Here is an 18,192-nt window from a genome sequence, read left to right as displayed (position 1 = left end):
ACGGAGAGGCGATCCTCGAGGGGAAAGGCGAGTGCCTATCAGAGTATTTTGGTAAGAGTCAAAGACAGGGGAGAATTTCAGTTGAGTCGAGGAATCAGACGACAGAGGAGAGGTCACCTTTTGGGTGGGTAGTGTCATTTATGCTCGTGTGCAAGACGCGAGAGGTCTGGCGTTTCAGTTCTGGATTTGGGAGTACACCCTGCAGGTAGTTATTGATAATGACTTCCCTCAGAGCATCAGGTAGCGGGTGTACCGCGAGACAGAGATTTACCGTGAACAGACAGTCAGTTGGGGCTGAAGTAGTCGAGAACCACACCACACCTAATTGAGAATAACAGGTTGGGTTATAGTGGTAGCAGTGAAGAGTTCAGACGAGTTTTGCAGTGCGGAGAGTTGTCGTCCATGTTGAGAGTAAGTCCCTGTTCTTGGGACAAATCCGGCGTTGGATACGGATTGATGAGTTGAGATGAGAGGAACGATGATGCTGCGGTGCAGTCTACGAGCCAGATATGTTATCGAGCGGTGCAGGTGCTTAGTATTAGATCAGTATGGGATTTGGAACGATTAGAGGCAGCCGTGATGAGAAGTTCTTGGAGAGTTAGCTAGAGGTTCAGAGTATAGGGGATTGATTGACTCCATAAGGGGAGGGACTATCGGGTGTTGCACAGCACTTTTCTGGAGCAGATACGACTTCGCTGGTGAAAGGTAGTCGTGGGTTGATTGTATACTAATTGGTGTTGGTTCGAACCTTAGTGGGGGAGAACCGGGTGCAGTATGTAAGAAAGCAGGAATTGTCAAGAGTAGTAATAAGTGGAGTATAGAGATGCAGTAGGAAATCATGAGACCATAGGTGTCGATGATTGAGTAAAAAGGGGTTACATCGGAGCTTGCGGGTCCGGTGGTGCATGCCGCAAGTGCGGAAAGGAGGGGCACTGTGCACGGGATTGTTGCCAGTCAGTGCCAATTCGGGATTTGAGGAGGACAGGATGAAGCGGAGCCCCAGAGGGCTCAGGGTCGTGTTTATCTGCGTGCGACAGAGGGAGACGGAGCAGTGCCGGAGACAGCTGCGGGTATGATGCTTTCATGATGTCTTAATTGCCTTGCATTGATTTGGCGTATTGTTTGTGCTGGTATCTTGTATGGATTTCGATGCGGTATTCGTTGTTTCGCGGGTCTGGCATGGTTATGGATTGGTGCTTCAGGTTTTCGCTTTGGCATTCGTTATTCCCTGATGGTTGGGTATGGTTATAATTGGTGTTTTAGTGTCAGTAGTCTTGTGCGGTTTTCGATGTGGTGTTCATCCTTTGGGCAGATTGTGAGTTTGGTTATGGGTTATTGTCGAGGATTCTTTTGGTTATCGTTCGTGGGGGTTGTTAGGGGAGATGCGGCACTGGGTTGATTGTCGGGTAGCATCTACAGTCGTGGAGTGGATGATTGAAGGACTAGATTCTTGTGAGTGGGTTGATCAGGGAGGAGGTGTGTTTTGCTGAGGGTTGCTTGTGCTTGTGGGAAGCAGTCAGTGTGTAATTGTTCTCTTTGTACAGGATTGTTCTGTAAGGTCGTTAATGACGATCGGTGGCAGTTAGTCAGTGCTTTAGTGGGGGAGAATTAGAAAATTCTCCGGGAGATCGATGAGTATATGAGGGTGCTTAGCTGCCGGGATTCAGCAGTGTTTGTCAGCACAGAGTATAGGCCGACGAGAGCGAGTGTCGGATATGCGGGGCGGGATACAGACCTAGGACATTTGACTGTGGAGGCCTGAGAGAAGGCCGGGATCAAGCTTGAGTAAGTAACCGGGGTTATGCGATCAGAGTATTGGTATGTTGAGGTACGTGATGGGTTGTACTGTGTTAATCCCACGGGATTTATGTTGTGCATGTTTCTAGAGTTGGAACCGGAAGGTTCCCAGAGTTCGAACCTGAGGGTTCGCAGAGTTGGGTGTACGGACCCACAGAGATATAGCCTCGAGTGGCTAGTATGTGTTATGAGAGTCGGTCCAGTCATGCTGGAGACTCTGTTGGTATTGCTGGATCAGTTTGAGATTACGGATGGTGTATGTGCAGTGTGATTACATTGGAAGGTCGGGCCCCGGGATTGGCGATCTTGTTTAGCTGAGGCAGTGATTGTGATGAGTGGAGAGAGTGCATGAGATTGAGAGCCCCTGCAATGAGAACCAGAGTATGTGGATAGCGGTTACGCAAAAAGGGTGGTGTCGCTTGGGGCGAGCACCGTGGCACCGGTTGGAGTGGCATTATGGCCAAGGGGGTTCCTTGGAAAAAGGAAAAGAGGAAGGTGTGTAACTCCGAAGGGGTGCAAGAAAGTGAAAGCTGCAGAGCAGGGTTATGGTTAGAGTATTTCAAGTATGGTTTCGAGCATCGTGTTTGCGGCAGTGAAGTAGGAACCCATCCGGGTTGGGATGACTGACGAGACTCAGAAAGGATGCAAGGGAATAGAGAATCTTGAATTCTCAGTGTGATTCTGATCAGGGTATAGGACGGATATTAGAGGTTCGTCTTGGGAGATGTTCGAGGATATCATCAGTGTATCGGGTTTTCAACCTGCGAGTGTTGGGACTAGTTCAGTATGTGTATGTGATGGCAAGAGGGAACTTGTGAGAGTTGATCTAAGAGGGAGAATGGATCTCTCAGTCGGTCCGGAATGGGCAAAGTGGGCTTTGGATCGGGGATCCGGTGGTTCAGGGTTTCCTAACCCTTATGGGTTGAGTGATCGTTGAGATTTGGAGCAGAGTGCATCTTGGGTAATTTCCGATTACAGAGAGTGATGAGCAGTTCAGAGTTCGTGCTTTAGTTGACAGAGCAGACTCAGCAGGTTAAAGAGAGTTAGTGATCGTCTAGAGTTAACAGGAAAGTTATGAAGGCAGACGCCGTTACGAGCATGTGATTCAGGTCGGCGACTTCGTATTTCTGACGGGGTGTTTCGATTTAGGAAGAGGGGTAAATGGGGGGCCCCGGTATGTTGGGTCTTTTCGTGAAGGTGCGAAGGTAGGAAGGGTGGCCTACCGTTTGGAGCTGCCAACGGAATTGGGACGGATCCATGACACTTGTATGTGTCGCAATTGAAGAGGTGTATAGCGGATGAGTCAGCAGTGGTTCTACTAGAGAACGATTAGGTGGATGCGAGCCTGTCTTACGTTGAGAGGCCAGTGGCCGTCGGAGATCGGAAGATCAAGGTTCTGAGGAACAAGGAGGTACCTCTGGTATTGGTTCAGTAGCGGCCTCGGAAGAGATCGGTAGTGTCTAGGGAAGCCGAAACGTGAGATGCGGGAGCAGCAGCCAGAGCTATTTTCAGAGTGAGACTTCGAGGGCGAAGTCTAATTCTAGTGGGGGAGAATTGTAACAGCCCAAAATCTCAAGTATTGTTAAGTTGCATTTTGGGGGTGTTTTAAAGGGGAGACTCGACGAGTTGGAGCCAGACTCGCCGAGTAGGGTCGCAGGTTTGGTCGCGGGTTCACGACTGGACTCGACGAGTCCAGATATGGACTCGGTGAGTCGACGCTGTTCAGCGGAAACCCTAGCCGTTCAGTATTGGGTCGTATATAAGGGTTATTATGCCGTCATTTCACGACTTTTGATCGATTGGGAAGAACCCTAGGTGACTGGGGCGGCTAGAGCAAGCTTGAAGGCCATTGGTGACCTTGAAGGAATTGTTGTGCAAGGAGGAGAAGGGTTCTAGCTAAAGGAACTGCAAGGAGTTCGAGTTCTGAAGTTTGGGGACATGGAAGGTACATCATTCAGGTAATAATTCGGATTACATTCTCCTGTGATTGATGTGTATATAGATTTAGGGTTTATGGAACCCATTTGGAGCCTAGATGGATTGTTGTGTTGTTATTCAACGTTTATAACCTTGTATTAGGACCCTTAGAGGTCCAGAAGGTCCCATGTTTGTATATTCGAGAATATATGTATCTCAGGAAGCAGTTCGATCGACTGCATGGCGTAGACTCGCCGAGTCGGATGATCAGACTCGGCGAGTAGCTTGAAGATTCACTGGGACTCGCCGAGTTTGTTCTTCAGGCTCGGCGAGTAGAGTCGGGGTGGCCCCGCGATTCTTCCACGAGGACCTCGTCGAGTCAAGAGGGATACTCGACGAGTAGAAAGGGATCATGCAGGAATTGGTGAGGACGACTAGACTCGCCGAGTCGCCAGGGTACTCGCCGAGTCCAGTCGAGATGGCCGTTGACCAGAGTTGACCTGTGTGTAACGTTATAGGGTCAGTTAACGTGGAAGATAGAAGTATTAAAAAGAGATATATGATGAGACAGGGAGCTTGTAGCTCGGAGGATCAAGTGCAAGAGATTTCAGGAGTTGCTATCTTCCAGTGTCCGCGAGGTGAGTCTTCTCACTATACTGTACCCGGAAGGGTTTGACTGTGTGACCGGAAGGTCGGATATGTTATGTGATATGTATGCTATATGTGGTAAGTTATTTGTTATATGTGCTATGTATGATATGTGGGCCGGAAGGCAATATGTTATGGGCCGGAAGGCAATTACACTATGGGCCGGAAGGCGTTGTATTGAGGACCGGAAGGTCAGGGCCTGGAAAGGCGTATGTGCGTAAGTTGTATATTGGGGAACTCACTAAGCTTCGTGCTTACAGTATTTATGTTATGTTGTTTCAGGTTCTTTCAGTAACGCGGAATGGCATCGGCTCGATTGTACACACCGAGGAAAGAGTTGTATTTTGGAGGATCCTGGTTGTCTATTCAATGAAAATGGAACTACGTTTTGTAATTCGAATATGAATAAGATTTTAAACAAGTGTTTTAATATTAAATTGATTATTTAAATGAAAAATTTTGCTTTGAAAATCTCGGTGTTACAAAGCCGTTCCCAGAGTGAGACTTCCTAAATAACTTGGTCTCTCACTTGGAATCTCCAAGGTTTCCTTTTCTCGTTTAACTTCCCGGTCATGGGCCACTCCTTGCTGGGTCAAGGTCGTACGGTTTCCTGTCATTTGCGAGGGGTTCTAGATGAATTATGATAGTAGGTCTGTAAGACCTAGAATTTGGCGAATGACTGTCGGCGTCTCTGGTGTCGACAAATTCTCAACGGTTTTGACAAATTGTAAGAGTACTCAAAATTTCCCACATCACTAACAGTGTGTCATAGAAATTTGACTCTTCAATTTCAAAACTCGTGCCTAGAGAACTTCGCGAAAAGTACCTCTGAAGGTAATGTTTCCATGGGTTTCTTCTTACTACGAGGGTAGATAAGTAAGTCATTACATGGAGAATTGACGAACAGATCCAAGTAAGAAAGACGTACCCTAGTCATTTAGCTTGTGAATACTATGGGCGTATTGGTCCTATCCGAAGAGTATCACTACGGACTCGAAGTGTCCGCATCGAGTTCGGAAGGTAGTCTTCCGGACATCCTTCCCTCCCACTCAAACTGGTGATATTCGGATCTCAGTCCATTTCTGAAAGTAATTCTTTCCTTGTGTTTGCTCAACCAATTCATCTATGCGAGACAGAGGCAACGATTTCTAATGGAAAAATTTCTGGACGGGGTCCTCGATAGCCGAGGTACATATGATGTACTCCGTCGACCTCTGGAAGAATAAGACCAGGGCTCTCTAGGGTGAGAAGCCGAGTCTTCCGATTCTATTTCGGTGTAGTTCTCTAAGTTGTCAGGACTGTTTCATGTACCACCGTAGGTGTTTAGACTGTGGGGAAATCTGTTTACATAAGTCTTACTGGTTTCTAAGTTTGTTCACATGACGATGCGATTACTCGTAGTCTTGGGCAGTTCTCCGTCCTGAAGTTCATATTAGAATTCATACATGGTTTCACAATCATAATCTTGTGTATACGAGTCGTATATAATTAAGATTGAAAAGGTAGTCGAATAACTTATTCTTCTTTAAGCTCACATCCCTTCGAGGAAAAAGAAGTTAAAGTGGAATCATCAATTCTAAACCTATAGAACCTTGATTACATATCACTCTTATGTATACATTCCTCAGTGATAGATCAACCGTATGAATCCTTGGATTGAACTTGACGTACTGCACGAGTGGTACTTCAGGGATTTCTTCATAAAAGAGAAGAACTATGAGGTATTCCACGCATGAGTACTTCGGTGTTTTGATATGACAGCTTCGCCGGAAAGCCGATTTCGGAGAAAGAGATGTACGTATGAAGCTGGTATGGTGTGGATCAAATTGAATCTAGTCGTATGATAATGTCGGAATCATACTGAAACTTAAAGACATTAGATTTGAACATAAGACGTTTACAGACAAAACACAACCGTGCAACCATCAACAGAGTTACAATACTTTAGACTTACAACAAGACCATTGCTGCGAATGAGGTATACTACAAAAGACAAGTATATGCAACACGAGCATCCTTATACAGACAGGATCTCGCAAAAGGTAAGACTCTAGTTGCACTAGATTTGGATGGGTTATAAGTCTGTTACAGCGAAACGCCTAAATTACATTAACGAGGGTTCGACGTAGTTTCTCCTACAGCTGTGATCTTGAGAATCTTCCCATCAGCACCCGAGATCTTCGCTATTGGGCAATCCTTCTTGAGGTGTCCAATTTCACCGCATTGGTGACATATCTGGAAAGCACCAACATTGGTGGTGGAAGTGAGGTGTTTAGCCAGTGTTATGTGGACACGAGTGCCTTCCTCATTACTCCACCTTGGAAATTTCTTCCTGAAGCGTTCGGCTTTATCACTACTTTTGTGTGTAGGGTTGGCCCCGATGATAGGGACTTGAGTGATGGTTCGTGACGGTGCTCCACAGCTACGAGCATGATGCCCTATTTTTAGGCAATTGCAACATTGCATCACATGGCAAGCCCCATGATGATGGAAACTACCCTTATCACACTTCGGGATTTTTCCCTCGTATGGCCTGCTCTGTACGGGGATGGCAGGGGTTTCCACTTGTTGTTGTTGCATGGAAAGTTTTTGGGATTTCTTGCGTTCTTTCTGGGCTCGGCGCTTTCATTTCTTGTTCTCTGTTTTTCGGCTTTGCGAGCCTCTTGCTGTTACCGTTTGATGACTTCCTGGATGGATACTACAATCGGAATCTTCAATCCCATCATCAGTATTGATTGTGTTGATAGCGCTACGATGCGCAAGGACAATTGTCACGGCACCCATCACGGCAGTTGTAACTGCGGTTTGAAAGGTAGCGGTGTCTATAGTAAAGGCAGGGGTTTCGTTGCTTGGCTGATTGTTTCCGGATGACGACATGATTCTGTAACACGAAAGATACGGATTTTGTGAGCGATTCTGGTTGACCCTAGATGTACTTCGATTGCTCAAGAAAAGAGTAAGAGTGTGTTCTTGAAAGTTTGACCTACATCCCTATGATGCAGTCCTAGCACAGAATGGAAGTATGTTCGTGAAGGTTTGACCTACATCTCTATGATGCAGTCCTAGTACTGAGTGGAGGTGTGTTCATGAAGGGTTGACCTACATCCCTATGATGCAGTCCTAGTAATGGAATGGAAGTAAGTTCGTAGAATGGTCTCAAGACGTTTGTCATTCAAGCCGAGGTATAGTTGGTTGGTGAATAACATGATCCAACCACTAAAAGAGACTTGGAAATGTCTCCGAAGCTAAATTACTATAGTCCAATGACTTGACTAAAGCAGGTTTCAAATAGAATCCAATGAAAGTACGATGAGAGTACTTGAATAAAGAATGACACAGAAGTTAGCCGGCTGTCAATATCTTTGATATTCACGACGTAAAGATTCGGGAAAATGACCTTGTAAAAGGTCTTACATCATATCCAGAGAAGATAGTCCTTGACAGCATAAAGACCTAACCAAAAGTACCTATGGTACAAGATAGTTTCATAGAAAATGCCACATCGGGCATAGACTGAAATCGATTCTTTTCTAACAAGGAAAGTAAAGTAAGGCATCTACTAGCGACAGTCATCCCTCTAGTGAACTCTCAGTTCAGCTAGTTGACGTTCCACATCAAGTAGGTGCCTTTCGTACCCCCTCTGGCGTACTCAGAGCTCTATGACTTCTGCTCGTGATTCAGCCAGTGCTTGAAGTAGGGTTTCAGGGTTTCTCTCAGATCTCTCACGAGCATCTTCTAGACGACTGGTGCGGAGGGTATGCATTCTCGCATCAGTAACAACTTCTGTGATCTGATGTAGGGTTGTCCTGCCTTGAATCTCATTTCGGGCCACTCTGCGGACTAATATTGGCAAGATTTTGTCTGCTGAGCCCCCATTGCTCAGGTCATAGAAGCTTCGGTCACCATTAAATGGCATGGGCTGATCTTGTCCTTGGCTCCATGTTTCCAAGCATTCCACCCACTCAGGCGTCGGGCCATGAAAAGTCGGACGAGGGTTAGGAATTGGAAAGGCAGTTGCCTGGGGTAGGTTCTCAACCTTTGGTTCAAAGTTAGCATCGTCCGAAAGGTCTTCATCATGGTGATCATTCAAAGGGATAGGATGATCATTCTCTGGTTCTTCTTCAAACCATTCAACAATGACCTCATTCGGGAGGTACTGGTTGTCGTGGGGATGGAGTCCAGCCATGTTATCTATGCGAGAATTGGGGTAAGAAAATAATTATTAGACGAACTATCTAGATAATTATTTAGAAAATCGTCATTAGTTACATCGCTATTTGTGAAGTGCATACCAGTTATATGTAATCTAAACCGGATAGGCCTTCGAATAAGTGACCTTAACTCCAAATTCACACAGAATATGGGTAAAGTAAAATTTTCACAGATTCTAAGTCTATAACATCCTAATTACATATAGCCTTAGTGTATCCACTTAGCAACTATCAACTTGGTAATGAAGATCCCGTTTTAGTTCTCAAGTATAAAGTACTTATAGTAACACCAAATACTCCTATAGTATTATTTTAAGTTTAATGTTATGTTCTATTGTTCTCATTGTGGTAGGGTTGGTAAGATTCTAGACTTGTTGCAACCACACAATTAAACTTAGGCACATGCTAGTCAACCCTCGGATAATATAGGTGGTCAGGCTATATCTTCCTAGTTTTGACCATATGTCTCTAAGCCCACCTATGTTGTCCAACAATCGTAATTATTTTTTACTGTCCTAGTGACACTGATTTTAGTATGAATTCAGGCACGTACACTTTATTAAATATTATATTATTTAAAGTATAAACTCTTGGTCAGAGTATTTTTAATCCCATTGTATTTATAATTAATATATCTTTTATGGGTTGATATACTTAATTCACTATAAACAATGCTCTGATACCAATCTGTCACACCCCAAAACCAAGAACGGCGGAAACGTTCGGGGGCGGAGGACGTCATGTACAGTATCACAACAATGAAAAGTAGTAAACAAGCAACAATATCATCCATTGCATTAATAATATAATTATTATACAAGTGTGTTCTGTCAAATTATAATAGACACTAAAGCATAAATCAAAATGAAATATGAGTCTTGAACAAGCTCCATCTTCTCTAAACCTTGCATCGGTACCTGTCTATTGATGACCTGAGGATACAAGTAATTTTGAAAGCGAGTATCAGCTTTAAAGCTGGTGAGATCATAAGTATTTTAGTGTCTTAATTTGTATGTAAGAATTTGTATGTATATGAACTGTAAGTATAACAATGTTTTGTAAATCAACTGTAAAATTTTGAAAAACCCTAGAAATCCCTATGATTCCTACTATTATATAAGGGTGTCTTCTACCAAGACCTAACTGTTCTCAATGTAGCCTTCTACCAATACCTAACTGCTCTAAATGTTCGTTTCTTGTAAAAGTGTGTAATTTTCCCAAGTGTAACTATCATTAACAAAATATAGTTTTTACATTTAATGTTTAAGTGAAATGATCACTAAATATATGTAAGGGGGAAAATTAATGTAGTACTGTAGTGTTGTATTATAGGAACTACTGTTGTACTAACTACCTTAAACCGGATTTATATTAAGGTATCATGTGATTAATTGTACCATACTATCGACTGGTAACAACGACAAAGGTATGGTCGTAAAAAGAAATGACGTTTGGCACCCGCAGACCTGCAGGTCCGGCTGTAGCTAGCAGCAAGGTGTAGGATAGTCAATCCAGTATAGATCTATATAAAAATTCACGCTCTCCCTCCAAGAGACTCTGGCTACAACTCGGTCCATGACATTTAAGGCATGCTCCGATACAATGGATCACAATTTTGTCAACGTATTTATGTATATGTAATGTATTGTTACTTGTTCTAGTATCGTTGTATATGTTCTCTCTCTAGTATAGTTGTATATGTTCTTCCTCTAGTATAGTTGTATATGTTCTTCCTCTAGTATAGTTGTATATGTTCTTCTTCTAGTATAGTTGTATATGTTCTCATAGTAATGTAATGTATATGTAATGTGTTGAAAATGTTCTACGTGTGCTAGCTGTAATGTGTGTTCTCTCTCAATCTAACAAGTATAGTAATGTACTGTAATGTTATAGAAAGTATTGACTCATGAATGAACCGACTCATCGTATGATATCGCGTTCTAGTAATAGTTCTAGTATCTTCCTAAACTACCCATATGGTAGTTTGCTAGTAACCTAACTGGTACGTATGGACATGGATGTATACCCTTGCTACCCAAGGGCATGGGATGAACTGGAAGTGCCTTTATGACTATATATGTACACATGTTATATAACTAATATTTAAACGACCTTCGGACGAGTACCCGATATCCCACCAGACCACATCCAAATCGAGGAAAAGGAAACAGGGTGGATAGCCTTCCTAAGTATTTTAAACATTTCTTATATAACTATACATATAGAGGCATGCAATTTATAATATGAAAGCATAAAATAAGTTTTGTAAAACCTTTGATCATAATTATTATCTAAGAAAAGATCGACTTGATGTCAATCTATAAAACGGTTTGAAAGCATGGGTTTGATAAAACAGTTTAAGTATAAATAAAAATTTATTGGAAACACCACTGTAAATGAGTTTGAAATGGAACATACAGAGTAAAATGTACAATTTAATAAGGAGTTTTAAACATAATAAGTGTTTACGATAAACATTTGAAGGAAACTGTTTGGTAAAACGGCTAATGAGTAGCCAATCATTTGAATGCTGCTTATTAATTATATGTGATTGATATAATAATTAGCATAATTCTACTTGTATCCCCCCCCCCCATAAAACATTTAAAAACAGTTAAAACATTGATTAAGGGGTATGAACTCACCTGTAGCAAGTGGATCGGAAGGAAGTGTAGGATAAGTGCTTGGTGTCAAGTGAAGACTTAGACACGCACAAAGATCCTAATAACATATAAGGATATATGTATATAAACAATTAGTCTTTAAACAACTAATAAACAAAGTTAAGAAACTCTAGGACATGCTAAACACTTTATACAAGTGTTATAAGTCTCAAGGGTTGCATCTAAGTGTTGTAGGGAAAGGCTAGTGCGTTTGGGGTTCAAGGGTAAACTCCGTTGGAGTTTACTGTTTCGATGGTCATGAATCAAAGAGTTTACGGCATTAAACTCTTGAGTTTACGGTCATAAACTCTAGTCCTAATGACTAGGTGTTGTTTTGTGGTTTAGCAAGCCTTTTGAAGCAATTCTACTAAGTGGTTTGGCCTTTGGAATGGACTAGGGCAACAAAACACCCCCTTTGAGGAGTTTACGGCCTTATGGCATTTTCCTTTGGGTTTACTACCGTAAACCCTTATGAAGAAGGGTATTTTCGTGTTTTCAAGTCCTTAATACAATTAGGTAAGTGTATGTGCTAACTTCTAAGCCTAAAGAAGGAAAATGACCAACTTAAACATACTTTAGGGTATTTACGGTTTTGGGAGATCCCTAAACCGTAAACACCTATAAATGTTGGGTTTTTAGTATTTTTCAAGGATTAGAGACATCAAAGGAAGGTTTAATCAATTCAAGGAAGGCTTAAACATCAAACTAGGGCTTAGATAAGGACTTAGGCACACTTTGGTTCCCTTTATGGTGTTTATGACCCAAGCATCTCCTTGGACCGTGAACACCTCTAGTCATGGGTTCTTGGTATAATTTCTTGACATATAAATGTAATACTAGCTTAAAATCACTCAAGGATGAAAACACTTACTATTAGAAGGCTTGATTTGAGCTAAAAGGCCATGAACACTTAGTGTGTGTTCTTGGTGTTCTTGGTGTTCTTGGTGTTTTGGAAAATCTAGACAAAATACATAAATGATTGGATGAATAGATGCACAAACACTAGATTAAGTGTTTTACTAACTTGAAATGGTTAGAACACTTACAAGATTAAAGATTTGGAATTAAATCTAGGATGATACTTGAGAGAGTTTTTGGAGTTTACTCTTTTGACATTTGGGGAGTAAACACAAATGACTAGTTTTTGGGGAGTAAACTCATACATAGGTATGAGTTCACGATTTTTGGGTGATTTTTCAACCCAAACCTAAAAGTTTGGTCGGGAATTTCTAAGACGCGAGGTGTTTGCGGTTTCTAAAATTCAAAACCCGAGACGACACCTTCTTTCACCCGTTCGTTTAAATATAATATTAAAATAATCAAACGAACTTTATATTTCTTAAAAATAAGAAATAATGACATTGACTTATAATACGAAGTGGTTGACTTTTAGGGTTTCACCAAATGGAAATTTCGGGTTGTCACAATAATTTACGGTGTTACACCATTGTAATTCCATTATGTGTTTACTTTCTGATTTAGGTGTTAAAATGAAAAACCCACACTTTCATATGATTGAGAGAACCACTTTCATTATTACTTAAAACTACATCATGTTACTCCAAAACATGCTACATGCATATTCATCAATAATATTTTACATTGATAATTTGATTACAAAAGACTGGATACAAACCAACTATTAAGACTATTACAAACTATTATATTTATTACATAACTACCCAGGATATTATAGTTTTATACATACATGAACACTAATTACAAAAGTAATAGTATTCTATATTCACAATCTTCTAACAGTATATTTCTATACTGGATCCTTATTACCTACAATGTTAAACACTGAGAGGGATAAGCGGAGACGCTTAGTGAGTTCAATATTAGATACAATATAACGTTATGCCATATATATAACATCAATATGGCAGAAGCAAAGAGGAAAAAGGAACAACAAAGGCGTATGTGAATCATGTGACAAGCTTTCCATATCAATCAATGGTTTGATTCAAAGATATACAATCAATGAGACATAACAATTTTCATACTGGATAAACATCAATAAAGCTTTAGCCCAAATGGCACAGAAGACATACACTTTATGGTTAAACATTTTGGTAGATTTCAGACTTTTAGCCCTATCTAACCTTCTACCAATGCCATAGGGGTAGAAGTCACTCTCGTACGAGGCATGCTCTACACGGCCAGAGGCTACATACCAATACTATCGTGAATCTAACTCCTTTCACTGATCACATAGTCAGAGGTACAACTTTGCTACCATAATAGCATAAAATAATAACACGAGATAATAACACAGAAAAGCACATACCACATATAACACATAACATACAATTGTTCCTATATATTGAACTCATCGTGAAATAACCAGAGGTTAAAATAGTAATTTGGGCAGCACTTCGTTCTAATAAATAAGTTTCTTCGATGAAAACCGGGAGCTTTATTGAAAATCGGGCCTTCCGAGGGTTGAGCTTTAAAACCGAAAAGATAAATTTTTCAGGGTCTTCGGGCACCTCGGAACGTTTTTCGGGAGTTGGGTATGATCCTGTGGCTTCGGGGAAGTTGGAATAGCAAAAAAAATAGGTTTTAGGGGTAAAAAGTGTGAATTTTCTAATATTAGCCAAGACGGTTTGCACCCTCCTATTTATAGATTGAACTTCGGACCGGGGGCACGTGCCTCGTATGCGAGGGTGCCAGGCTTCGGAGCTCGGACGTAACATGCGTCGGTCTCGTACTGGGCCGCGCCATCGGATGCGAGGGGTTGCGACACGTGGGTCAGACACGGGGCAAGCTGCGAGGATCCGGGTGACGTGTCCGAATTTTGACCTTATACACGCGAGATATCTCGGTTTTTGTTCCCCTGTCTTCAAAAATTCATAACTTTCGCATACGAGCTCCGTTTTCGATGTTCTTTATATGCACGCGTAGGCGAGATTATAAACTACTTTCGTTTAGACTCCGTCGGCTAATTTTTTAATATTATTATTTTTAACAGACCGGGACAGGAAAATCCGTTAAAAATTCATAACTTCTTCATCCGAAGTCCGTTTTTGTCTGTCTTTTTACCGTTCTACTACTATTGATGAAACCTTCGATTCTCGTTTAGGTTGTGTCGGCTAAAAATCACTCGATCATTATTTCGAGTTTTTAGCTGTATATTCCTATTTCGAAACTTGGAAAAATCATAACTTCCTCATACGCAGTAAGATTTGGACGTTCTTTTTATGAAAATTCTCGGTTTAACAAATACTACAACTTTCGTTTAGATCATTAAAGCTAAAAATTAGTTTATCGAAAACTCACTTTTTACGCTAAATAGTGTTTGTCGGTTTTGTTGCGGATCTTCGATTGATCATAACTTCTTAGTTATAACTCGGATTTCGATGAGGTTTTCGTCTAAATGTTTCTAACGAGATTCTTTACAACTTTCAATAATAAAATTTTACTTATTTCAAATTTTATATTTTCGTTAAATTTCAATATTTGACATTTGATTGGAATCTCATAAGACTTCCAATATTTTTCCGAGTGATTCTAAACATAGTTTTACTTCATTTCTAGTAAAAACTATCTGTTAGAACTCAACGCTCAATATCATATAATATTTCATAATACTATTTATTTTTAAAAATTACAAAACACGATAATTGAACGTGTATGTTACAAATACCTCCTCCTTTTGAGGATTTCGTCCCCGAAATGACAATGATTTAAAAAAAATGGGGATATTTCTCTCTTATCTCATTGTTATTTTCCCAAGTATAATTTGGGCTTCGATGGTGTTTCCAGTTGACAAGCACCATCTCCACTTCTTTATTACATAACTCAGTCGTTCTTTCGTTTACGATCTCTTCAGATAACGGGACCGCTTCATCATATATGCTTAATCATTTATGCAAGTAGCTCACATGAAACACATCATGAATACCTGCCAAATCTTCCGGCAATTCCAAACAGTATGCTTGCTTACCAATTCTCTGGATGATTTTGAAAGGACCAACAAATCTAGGACTTAGTTTTCCTTTCTTCCCTAATCGCCTAATGTCTTTCCACAGGGATACCTTCAGCATTATGAAATCACCCACCTAGAATTCTATAGGTTGTCTTCTCTTTATTACATAGGACTTTTTTCGATTATGGGCCGCTTTCATTCTTTCTCGTACAATTTGAATCTTGGCAGTGGTGTCTTCAATCTTTTCAGGACCACCAAGGACTTTTTGTCCTACATCATGCCAACATAATGGAGTACGACATTTACACCCATATAGTGTTTCATATACCTTCAGAATATTTTCTACTGTTTGGAATGTTCTCTTTTTCTGATCATCTGTCTGGGGATGATAAGTTGTTCTGAGAGCAACACGAGATCTCAATTCATATTACATACTTGTTTAAAAAATGAGAAGTGAAGCTACTATCACGATCGGAAATAATCTTTACCGGCACACCATGTCTCGCAACAGTTTCATCCAAGTATACTTGTGTGTATTTCTCCATTGGATCTATCCGGGGTAGTCTAGGCAAATCATCGGGGAAAGCGTCAGGATATTCGAGAATATCATTTACAGTTTTCTTCTCCTCTACTGAGGTATCAACTGTATAGGCTGGACAAGAAGAATACTGCTTCGATGTAAGTTTACGAGTTTTTAGGAAAGAGATTTTTTTAAGATGTTAAGTCTTTGTTTACTGTGGACATAAATAGGATTATTCCCTTCGATAGGGATGCGTACCATCTTTTTGTAACACAAGAGTTCTGTGTGGTTCTCTGACAACCAATTCATTCCGAGAATAATTTCAAAGTTGGGCAAGGAATTAGGAATCAGGTTAGCAAGAAAACTATAACCTTCAATTTTTATGGCACAATTCCTATAGACTCTATCAGCAAGTAATGATACACTTCCCGCGATATCTACATGATATCATTGGGTGAATGTAACACAAGCAATTTGAAAGGAATACGCGAATTCATGAGACACAAAAGAATCCAAGGCACCAGAATCAAATAAGATATGAGCAGGTCTAGAGTTGACGATAAATGAACCAGTCACAACATTCGGGTCCTCGCGTGCCTCTTCTATGGTAATCTAAAATGTACGTCCTTTAGCTAAACGATTTTCAAACTCTTCAAACTTCGTAATTGATGGTGGTGCTCAAACCTGCACTCGCTCTTCATTCTCTATTCGGCCTTCAGTCCCAATTTCCAAGTTAAAAACTCAATTCTCATTACAAACTCTTGCTCCTTTTTAAAATTCGATTTATGGACTCAACCCTAATATAAGGTCTTCACTTTCGCAACAACAACAACTCGAATGGTCATATTCTAATGACCTTTGATTTCATAATGCAAAAGACACACAACGAATCATACTCTTATTTTTATTAGTTAAACACTATCATAGAAGAAACCTTCCTTCATGTTCTAATGTGATATAATAACTTCATAACTAATAGCATTTCTAGCTAATAGTTGCTTAATCTTTAATGAAGGTTGTTATACTTTTATCGACTACCTCGACCATCTCCTTATTTCATCTTCCAACTGAAGTTTCGTTGCTACACAAGCCATGGTTCTATGAACCAATCAATTCACTTCGCAGATCTATATTAGTCGGACTCGATTCTTTATGACCACTAGGGTCTGAACGAAAATCATCTTCTTAGTCATCACCTAAACGAAGGTAATGACATACTCGAACAAAAACAGAATCAATTTCTAGCTTCTTGATAACCTTGTGACTTTCCCTGATCCAAGTGTGAATCATGTGCTTCCAGTAGTATAGGCCTCTACTACTATTCACACCTACTCATACTCGTCCCAGATATTATCTCGCAGTTTTCAAAGTCACCATTCAAAAGTTTTCACAAAGCGAATTATCACACAAGAATGTGTTCAAACAAGTACATACAACAATTTCTCCTAGACTCAACTAGGGATTTCGCATTTCTATCAAACATATCTTGGATTTCCTATACTCGCCTTTTAGGATTATTCTCATGCATATGCTCGATCTAGCATATTCTAATACTTTTTCATAGGTCGATATAAATTTTACTTCCAATTCTTCATATAAATTCTTTCTCGGGTAGTGTCTACCCTACAAGACATACTATACCAGAATTTACTCTAGCAGCATGGAGACAAATGGTCTTCAACTACCTGCGTCATCTTCTAACTAATGCAAATCATTATACACATTTGTTCGTTTCATTATCCTTTCATGACATCGTCATTCGTATATATGAGTAAGTTTTATTCTCATGGTTGTATCTTATAAGTCTACTTCATAGGGGTCTATCCTAGGAAGTCCACATTATAGCTGCATCTCAGCAAGTTCTACTAGCTTCAACCTAGTTCTCTGTCATTCCTAACTACAATATATCTTCTCATACAATACTATGGGTGTATTCCTTCTTCAACTAAGTATTCTACCATACTTAGACAAGTAAGCTACTTAGCCTTTTACCACTAAATGACTTAATTCACCATCCTAATCATGTATGTTAAAGTCGGCTTAACACACAATGGAACTTCCATAAGGATGTGATAGAAGTCAATCGTCACTCAGTATTATTAAATACAAGTCTGAACATCCTATATAGGGTTACTACTTGAACTACATACTACATCAAAATGTTTAGGCAAAGTCTTGGCCTATTGAGTCTAAAAACATCATTAGCCTTTCCTTTGATCTTCGTTTAATTCTTCTAAATCTTGCACAACATCAATTGCGATACTGTCGAAGTATAGATCACCATGTTCGGTTCTTCTGACTCTAAAATCATATCAATATATAAAACCATAGTGTCATGTCACACAAACCATATCATCTGAATGTAATAAAATATCAGAGTACAATCCCATAAAACTCTAAGAGGAAATCATATGTGTGTGATGCGTTGCTACCCTGCCAGCTCCTTCCCCTTGGACGAAGAGGTACCTGAAACCAAAACTGAAACTGTAAGCACAAAGCTTAGTG

The sequence above is a fragment of the Lactuca sativa genome, chromosome 7 (genome assembly GCF_002870075.4).
Source record: "Lactuca sativa cultivar Salinas chromosome 7, Lsat_Salinas_v11, whole genome shotgun sequence".
Lineage (NCBI taxonomy): Eukaryota > Viridiplantae > Streptophyta > Magnoliopsida > Asterales > Asteraceae > Lactuca > Lactuca sativa.
This window is presented reverse-complemented; position numbering follows the sequence as displayed.